At 38.1% G+C, this 10,469-nt stretch overlaps 1 protein-coding gene across 1 annotated transcript in view; it reads right to left on the reverse strand.

Moving 5' to 3' along the window:
- Positions 1-10,469, reverse strand: part of NEBL (nebulette) — a 317,215-nt gene that overhangs the window by 53,480 nt on the left and 253,266 nt on the right. The gene's annotated exons all lie outside the window — the stretch shown is intronic.

A 10,469-nucleotide genomic window follows, 5' to 3' on the forward strand; every position in this document is an offset into this window, starting at 1 on the left:
AAGAAGCAAATAAGTTATGCTCTTAGCTATTCGATACTGAGCACTCCTTTCTGTTTTGGTGTTCTTCCACCTACTGAAAACAATCAGATCAAAAATAAATACATTTTCTTTCTTTTCTTGCTCAAGTTATATGGCTCAATGAACATTGACTATACCCTCCTATTAATTAAAAAGGGTTCATCTCTTACATTGTAGGGCACCAAGAGCCTGGGCTAAAAGGCTTTCGCTTCTTGATCTCTTTTTGAGTGGAAGAAATTGATCAGCCTAGTGGTAACATACCCCACTTCTCACCCCACGCTTTTTTCACAAAGGACAAGATAACCTGTGAAAAGGGTTAAGATTGCTTTTCCTCTCCTGTTGAGGATGGACTGGGAGAGGTTTCTTCCTGGCTTCTTCTTTTTAAAAGATTGAGAGAAGGACAGTACTGGGTGATATGTGTATCCTCATTAACTTGAAGCAAGCAGGGCAGGCCCTATGCATCTACACTCACTCTGGTCACAATAAATGTTCCATTTCCCAGAAGGCCATCGACAGAAGCAGGGCTTCAAGTGGATTTAAGTTTACATGATCTGGTGGTAAGCCCTGGATTTGGTGTTAGTGAACTTGGGCCAGCACTGTAAGCACTAAGGCCCAGATCCTGAAACATGTTATGTGCAGGCGGACCCCTGCGCCCATCCATGAGCACAGAATAAATTGCAGGCTTAAGGTCCAAGCAACAATGGTCCTTCAGCAACAGCTTTGCATTTGGGAAGTAGCTTTCACAAATATATATTTAATCATTTATATAAATGTAAGTTGCAAGATGTTTGCCAATACGCACCAATATCCAGTTCCAAAAACTAAAATGTTTAATATACAAGATTTTTTTAAAAATCTTCAGCCAATGTTTCTTTAAAAGCCCATTAAACCATATTCAGCTTTCTTTTCAATAGAGAGGAAACTAGTTTTCACTAACTGAAGCAACCAATAAACTGAGAAAAACCCCAATATTTTAAAATGCTTTATCCACTGACCTCGCTAACAATTTCAGATGCTCTTTTTGCTCTCCGAATGTCAGGAATATCTGGAATCAGTATCATTCCTTTCCCCTTTATTTCATTTTCCAGATCTTTTCTATATTCTTTCTGCAAAATATAGGTTCCACCAGTTTCAAAACATACAGTATTTCCATTTAAATTATGCAAAAACATAGAATATTTTCCAGAGGGTGCCCTGTAAAGACTGAACTTTCCACTACAATAACAACCTTCACCAGCAAAACATACCTCATTCAGTATCTGGGCTGCATTTTTCACTCTAATCGAATCCGGAGTATCTTCAAACACTGTCAGTCCTTTTCCTTTCATCCCTTCTTCCAAATCTTTTCTATACTCTTTCTAAGGATTTAAAAAAAAAATCTCCACTTTAATTGTGTGCAAGATCTTGAAAAGATATGCCTCTTAATAAGTATTTGAAGCCTTTCTTTGAAATTTTCTATGAAATATGAATTAGCTGAAGTACATTTATCATAGTTAAAACAGAATTGGAAATTATCAAATCAAAAGGTATGTTGCACCAAAAGTGAAAAGGTTTTAAATTTAGCCTTTTATTTTGCTGTGTGCTCTTGAAAAACATTCCACCCCTGTACAGTACTATCTCATCTGTATAAGGGCCTTGGATTGTAGATCTTCGTATGTATTAATTGCAATAACCTTCGCTTTGTGGGCTTTCCTGTGGATGGCAGCTTTGACAGATTGGTGGCTAGCAAACTACATTTTCAGCCCCATTCTACTAATGGCATCACAATTAGGATAGATGCCCTAAATAACGATAGTAAGAGCTGGTAACCTGCCTATTTGGTAAATTATGTTCCACAATACTCCCACCATCTGACTTCAATTTCACTCAGACACTGCACTGAGATAGTATCTATCAGCATTTAGCAGCTACTATTGCCATAGTATCCAAGTGCTCTATGTAAAATTAAAAGCACAGTGGAGGCTGCTGTGGCCAGCTAGTTCTCCGTCCTCTCCTGTATTCCCAGATGAGCGATGTGAACTGATGACAGGCAGCAAAGAGATGCTTTAATCCAAACTTAAGGTTTTTACTTACGCTCTCTGAACTCCCTTTTAAAAAGAGTGAGTTGGTTAAAAGACATACTGAGATTTTAAGCAAATATTTTTCAGCTGGCTTCTTAAGTAAATGAATTAAAGCTTTCCTTTATTTACTGAATTTCACAGAATTTAGCAAAATGCTTTGTCCTTTTATAAGCCCTTTATTTAAGGCAAACAAAAGATGATACACCCAGCATTAAAGAAGCTTCCCTTTAACATCAGTAAATTATCAGGATCATCTATGAACATCAGGAAGATCCTCCCATTAATATGGGGAATAATTAAATTCTCTCTCTCTCTCTCTCTCCCCCAAAGAAGTTGTGTTTCTACAGAAAGCGGGTCTCATTGTAATAATAGATGTAATCTCTGCTGAGTGCTCTCCACAAGGAGACACCAACAGAAGAGATTGCAACTGAGCAGACACATTGTTTTATTGCCTTTTTAAGACATGAAGTATTCTGAAATGAATGAGGAATTTATTGCCTATTTAAGAAATGAAATAATTTTGATTTCTCTTACTTTCCTAAACCATGGTGTTTCCTTAAAGTATAAGAAGAACTTTTACATAACAACTAAGCAATATATCCCCGAACGTACAACTTGACAAACAAATGTTAATAATTTGGCTTATCTGATTTTTTATTTTTTGGAATAGAATTTTGATAATGTGGGAATAACATTATCTGGAACTCAACAGTCTAAACTTGTGCCTAAATGTTGCTTTAATGCTCATATTCTCCTTCCCTGTGACAAACAAAGGATTATTTCTCTGGTGGTGAGGGGTGAGTTTAAAAGGTGAGAGAGAGGAAATCATTTAATGCACTCCATTAAGGAAAAATGCAAACTGACATTTCCGTGGGGAGTAGGCCGACATAATAAGCATGGGAGTGTCTTAAGTGCACAAAATGGTGTTGCCAAAGGAAGCTGTATCTTGAACCAAGCTCAAGTAGCATTCGACCTGTTGGGAGGAAATCATTTTACCAGAGGATGAATTGTTTGTAAAGGAATATAATCTGACAACACCATACCATCTTAGACCAGGATTTCTTAAGAAAATGTGTAAGTAAATAGGACTGTCTCTTTTCCCAGAGAAAATCTGGGATGCACTTATTCAGTTATTTAAAAAAAATCAAAGCAGGAACCCTTCAAAAGTAGAAGGGTGAAAATGTTTTTAATTTTGGCATCTTCAATTCTGCTTAAATGGACAGGGTAGAAATGTTAATTCTTAATATGACAAATCAAAACACTTTTATGTTATAATTCAAATACATGTAGATGATATTGGACAGATTTGACATTTTTTATTCCTAAATACGCATGAAATGAAATTAAAAATACTGATATACTGCTGAATCTGGTCAAATGAATATGTTCAATATATGGAATTTATCCAAATTAATACTCTGTCCTGATATGAAAACAAAGCTGTCTAATAGTACAAGGAAAGGGACTATTGGTAGGAGGATTTTGAGCAGTGAAAAAAAAGTTACAGCATCCACACAGAAATTCATTTTAGAGGTATCCTAAACCCTTATTTCTACAACATATCAGAAGAAATCTCCTATTTGAGAGTGAAGATTTAATTTACTATTTCATATTCATCTTTCAGAAACGGCACATGAAGAAAGTCAGTCAAATATTAAAGCAACAGCTGTGATAAGGAAAATGGTTGGGCAACTTCTTACAAGAAATGCATAAAGCAGACCATGTCATTTATGGTCAGAGCTATATTTTATGGATTTTCATTTTCTTTACTTCGCTGCTTTATATGTGTTGGATGTAACAATTATTTTGATTTAAGTAATATTAAAAAGTCAGCTATACAAAGCTCTTGGTACCCTAATGAATAATTAAAACTGGAGCAGAACTTCAACAGCATTAAAACAATTATTCAAAAGGGAATTCTGTCAGCCACCCAAACACTCCTTTCCACCCCTTCATCATTCTGAGAAGTGTATCTTCAGCCCTTTCCAAAATCCTATCAAACAGACTTTTATCGTAGCATGCCCAGAAGGTCACCAGATTTGGGCTATTTCAGACCACAGGGGGGAGCAAGTTCCAGAGACCTGGAGCCTTCACAAAGAATGCATTTAGGTAACCCTTTTGTCAGGAGGAGTTGGGAACAACAAAGGCTGGGTTTAATATCTAGGGGGTTCCTCTTAACAATACAAAATAGAACTGGCCTGACCCCCCCACCCAGTAATCTGGGAAAACTAAACATTGCCCCTGGGCACCTCTAAGAGGCAATACTTCCCCACTCGCAAGCACTGAGTCTGTGTACAACAAAATAAAACTTGTATTAAAAGGGTAAAGGGACCCAATATTAATTTGAGAAAACATCACAACCACAATTCAAAACTATGTGACCATAGACAAACACCCACCACACAGTGCACTGGGCAGTGTCTTTTGCCTCAGTTTCTCACCTTGAGGTGTGAAAGTCCAACAAATTGATGTGCCTTAACACACCACCCCCTCCCTCTGCTGCCCACTCACAGTTGGGTGTCCTTGGTTAGTGAAGACCCAGAGTCCAGGGGTGCATTCTCAGGGATTCACCTCCCACCCTTGGGTGGGGTGTGTGTGTTAAGCAATGCTTCTGATGCTTCCCCCCTCTGCAACTGGCTCACAGCTGCCACTGTCTCTCTTCCACCCCTGACCACTGTCTCTCTGCTGCCATTCTCTGCGACGTCACGTCCGGATCGGCAGGTAGTGATCAATCCCCGATCGCTCTGCCGTCAACTCTGGAACTCCTCCACGGTGAGAGGCGGAAGCGGAGTTGACGGGGGAGCGGCGGCCGTCGATCCCGCGCCGCGAGGACGCGAAGTAAGTGATTCTAAGTCGATCTAAGATATGTCGACTTCAGCTACGCTATTCTCGTAGCTGAAGTTGCGTTTCTTAGATTGATCCCCCCCCCCAGTGTAGACCAGGCCTAAGGGTCCACCACTTAACCCAGCTCTCGGTGATTTCAGGAGGTAGTGGGGAACCTCACTGCCAGTGCAGTTTCTGTGTAGTTTTTCTCTGCAACACTGTCCCCACACAGTATCTAAGGCGTAGCCCCAGACCTGCTCAGTAGTGATGTCAGCTCCAGGAATCACCAACCAGACACAGGGACACTCAATTGAGTTTAATCAGCTCTGTCTTCAAATGCTACAGAGAGGCAGGTGAAATGGTGTCTAGGACTCTTTATGCAAAGTCCACACCACCAGGCAGAAACTTCTGTTCTCACCCATTCTCATCCTCAATGGTATATGGTATCCTTACACCCTACTTAGCAAGTGAGGTTCAGTTTAAGGCACACCAAGCACAGGTCTGCTGCCCTTTACTTGTACAATAATTATAACAACATTTCATTACCCCTGCATTCAAATTCTAGGGTGATTTGTAACCCAAAGCCAGCCAGAATGTATCATTTTGACAAAGCAACCCATCTGCTTGGCACCTAGGCAGAGTAGGTATGTCTATGCAAACAGGGTCTGCTCCCAAAGTCTTTTCCCCCAACTCATCACTAGATGTCAGGGGGAGAGCTCATTCAAACCTCGCTTACATTTAACACATAGTTTCTTGGCTTGGGTATGCTAGAATTTTCATGTTCATACAGGATTCTTTAGAAAGTATTGATACTGTTGAGAGCACTATCTCGAATATATAATAATTACATGTTGCAATAATCTGAATTGGTCAGATATAAAATCATGTGGAATACATAACTAAAGTATGTTGTGAGGTGGCAGTTCTAATAATTCAATGATGCACTGAGATTCTGGATTTCTATCCAAGAAGTCACATTCTTATCCAGCTAAATATTAACATAAATGGTTCATGACCCATTAGCTTGTAGCTAGTCTGTTTATCGACCATTTATAGGATAACAAAGAAACAAAAAAAAACCCCTGCTTTACCCCTTTCAAAAGTTTGGTGACATGTTGTACATGCAAGAATTCTGGGGTCTTGTCTAAATCCAGCGATGCCTTTCCTTTAAGCCCTTCTTCAAAATCTTTGCGATATGCTTTCTGTTGAAACAGAACAACAGTTACTGATGCATGCTGTTATATGCACATGCATATACAGACATATTGCTGGAAGTACATTCTAAATTAGACACAAACTGCAAATTCAAATATAAATAAGACACTAAGTTAGTGGTCAAGCTAAGTGGACTGTATTAGGGTCAGAGGGTTTTTAAACAACAACGATTATTTATACATCTATTACTAGTTGGGTCAGCACTGAATGGCTTAATGGAAGAAATGCACTTTGAGAAAGAATTGGACTATGGTAAGGGGGTTTTGATTGGTGAACAAGGAACAGGAAAGAATCACCTGGACACGATGGAAGAAGGTATGAAGAAAAATGTGAGCGAATGCCTCCAATGAGAGGTGTCCAGGCAGGAGGGAAGTTGGAGCTAATGAGACCAGAAAGGTAAACAGGACTGAAACTGTGCAGGACTCTTAAACATGAGGACAAGGACCAAGAACCTGATGCAGAGTAAAAGCTAGTGAAGGATTTGACTAGGGAAGTAACATGGCCAAAGCAATGGGGGAAAAGAGAATTTTCAGCAGCATTTTGGATAAACTGTAGAGCAGAGTTTTGGAAGCAGGTAGGACAGAGCAGAGGAGATGTATGTGGGCAAAGTAATCTGTTAAGAAAGTATCAAAATAGTATATTTTTCTTTAAAACTACATTAATAAAACAGGAAAGCCAGGAAATTTGCATTTGAAATCCAAACACCAACCTTACTTCTACCCACCCTGGATTTATAAACCAGAAACACACTTACCCTGCCCACCTTTCCTCATATACTTTTCCAGTATGAGCACAGACCATTAGTATTCCCACCCACACTCTATATACTGACAGATAAACCACACACTCACTACATACAGAGCAGAGAAGGAGGGAAATTAAATGAAGTGGTTATCCGGGTGAGGAGTAGAGAGGAAAAAGATGAAAGACTCGGGTTTCTGTTTCAGACAGGAAGGAGAGAAAAAAGTAAATAGACCTAGGGTCCCACTGACCTAGTATAGGCTCTGCCCAGTTTTAATCTCAATATTTCTAGCTTGCCACATATTACAGATGACATTCTAAGGCTGTTATAACAATTCCATCAGCACTGGATATAATTAAAGATAGGCTGTGGAGGTGATGTTCAGATGTGGATTAGGTTCAGGATTTGGGTTTCAAGACCAAACAAAGGCTATGTTTCAAAGTTCAATTACAATCCTACAAGATGTTCCTGTAAGATTTTGTTTCAATCTAAACTGTAACCAGAAAATAAGTCTCTTCCACTTATGGAACCAACCTGAAACCTAAATCATAGGCATGGGTTTGCATCTGCGAATTAGAATCCAAACCACCCACAGATAAAGGGGTCATGATTCACAGTTCAGGTTTTGATCCCTTTCTACTTCTTATGCAAATCAAACATGTATTGCACCAACCTCACTTTGAATCTTTTGAACTTCTTTTGAAACTTGATAAATTGGCGTATCCATGAACTCCATCATTGACCTGCCTTTTGATTTTTCATAATCCTCTTTGTACTTAACCTAAGAAAATAAAATAAATAAATATTCTCCACAACTATAGTAGATGACAAAATGTGATGATTGTTTGATTGGGATGGAGTAAGAAAATTCTGTCCTAGCCAAACCCCCTCTCAGAGCTATTGACTTGGATGTTTTTGCCAAGCTTTCTGTGGGTGTAGTGGGGCATCCAAACCAGGGAAAGTTTTCTGCTGTTAACATATGCCCTTGCCACAATGCTTTAGAGCTCAGGACCAGTGGATTTAGAGGACACCAGGAATGAGGGACATGAACTGTATCCTGTTTACTCAGCAAAAATAACCTTTTGAGCAAATATAAAACCATAAATCAAAACACATTGCCATAAGCCAAATTAGGTGTAACCAAAAAGCTCATGCAAGCCTAGGGTTCAACCAGCCCCTCAGAACCTGGTGTGGAGACCTGACTTTCTACAGGCACTTTCTTCTGTGGCTCCCCAGCTACTATTCTTAAAGACCCTCTCCTGAAACCTGCATAAGAGGAAAGGGAAGGAAGCCAGAGTTAACCCTTTGCTTCAAAGAGACCTGCTGTTGATCTTACATTCTATTCCATGTCTACCCTCAGCTCCCTCTTTTCTTGTATATGCTTAGGCAGTATAGACAACCTGAATTTGGCCCTAAAACTTGTTATAAAAATATTGATGGACATAACTCTGAGGACATTGTAATATGCTTTTTGATTATAACTTGTGCAGCAAGGAAGCAGACATCTTTCGGCTTGGGATCCTGAAGTTTTGATGAGCCTTGTAAATTCATTCATTCTCATCAATTAAAAGTACAATTCAGATTTATCGACAAGGCTCATGTATGGCCACATGCATTTATGTTATTCATCCTAATCAGACAAAGATATGGAAAACATCACAAAGCTAGACACTGAAGGTTTTATCTGCTGTGAAACTGAAAGAGTTAAGGACCAAAATGTTACATTCAAGGTGGGTGATATTTTAATTTCATGATCTTTTTTAACAATGCAGCAGTGTCTGAATTTAAGAAAAGTTTTAAAAACCCTCTTCCCTGTCGACGTGTGGCATTAGGCCTCACTCCTGCAACATTCAACATGTTGGCACTCAGCTGCTCCCACTTGCAACCCTAGTCACTTTATATGCATTTCACATCATTGTAATTTGTCATGGGATTTGTGCATGATTTAGTAACTGTAAGAAAGCTGGTTTTTGTCTCTTCATAAGGTTTATTTACAATTTGTGTATACCTGACTTTGGAGCACAGCATTTTCTTTGTGATGCATCTGTTCAGTTGTATCCAGGGCAAAATGATAGTGCCCCTTGCTTTTCTCAAACAGTTTCTTGTATTCATACTGAAACAAAGAATAGCAAAGCATGTTTTTAGATATAAAATTGACTGGTTTCAATTTAAAGAGCAATTTAAATAAGCATAAAAGAAACAACATAACAAAGTACTGTTCAATACCATAACATAAAGTACCTAACTCTAATACTGAATATTAAACAATTAAAAATAACCCAATTTTGGGACAACATGTGGTGGAATGAAAACAATGGCAAAAAACAGCCACAAAGTTCAGAAGAGTTTTTTTAAAACACCTGTCTTATTTATACAAATATTAAAGATTTTTGCTTGTGAAAAATAAAGAATTAATATTATTTAGGCTTAAAAGGACAAGAAAGCATATTTGATGGTGTCCATTTGCCTCCTAGTGAAAATAATTATAAATTCACACAACATTTACACATATTCTCTTATGGTAACAAAAAAAAATATCTGCAGAACCTGGATATTTAAAGTCCATTTCTCAAGTAATAAAATTAAATAAGAAGTAATTTAGAAAAGCAATTGAGATAGGATACATTATTCTTACTATACTTAATTCCAGATGCAGAACTGGTTTCAAATAACTGTATTAATTTGAAATTAAATTGTATTAATAACAATAGGAAATCTTAGATCTATTACCTTGTCCATGTTATCTGTGGATTGATGATTACATGATGTAAGTCCAAATAAAATAAAGCATTGAGTACATAATGCAAGAGCACTCTTTGCTCTTGGTAAATTTTATCCCTTCAAAATATGTACACAGCACTTTATACATTTGAATTTGCATTCTTCAGAAACTCTTTCAAAATAAACAGAAAATATCCCACTCACCCCAAAATGTTGTATGTAAATGAAGCTATTGTAATCTAAATTCCGTGTATTCAGTATTTGATCAGTTACAAACCTCAAACACCTTTTACAATTAGAACAAATTAAGCTAATATAAAGCTGCTAAATTTCAGATTGGATGTGTGTGAAAATTTAAATCTAGATTTCAAATGATACACAATAAATATCTAGGGAACATGAGGGCAGAACTTGACCCTTTTATCTCATTTCTCATCTGAAATCAGATATGTAGTGACGTCTATCTCACAAAATCTGCAACTGTGTATTTAGTATCAGAGGGGTAGCCGTGTTAGTCTGAATCTGTAAAAAGTAACAGAGGGTCCTGTGGCACCTTTAAGACTAACAGAAGTATTGGGAGCATAAGCTTTCGTGGGTAAGAACCTCACTTCTTCAGATGCAAGTCTTGCAAGTCTTGCATCTGAAGAAGTGAGGTTCTTACCCACGAAAGCTTATGCTCCCAATACTTCTGTTAGTCTCAAAGGTGCCACAGGACCCTCTGTTGCTTTTTACAGATTCAGACTAACACGGCTACCCCTCTGATCTAAGAGGCTAATTAATTAAGATGAACTGTTGTCAGGAGGAGAAAACACATACTTGGTACTTAGATGATATGACAACTGGTGCTCTGTACATATATTCCCACTTCATAAATGAAATACTGTAGTCAC

Source organism: Terrapene carolina, unplaced genomic scaffold, assembly GCF_002925995.2.
Source record: "Terrapene carolina triunguis isolate 2854851 unplaced genomic scaffold, T_m_triunguis-2.0 Scaffold84, whole genome shotgun sequence".
Lineage (NCBI taxonomy): Eukaryota > Metazoa > Chordata > Testudines > Emydidae > Terrapene > Terrapene triunguis.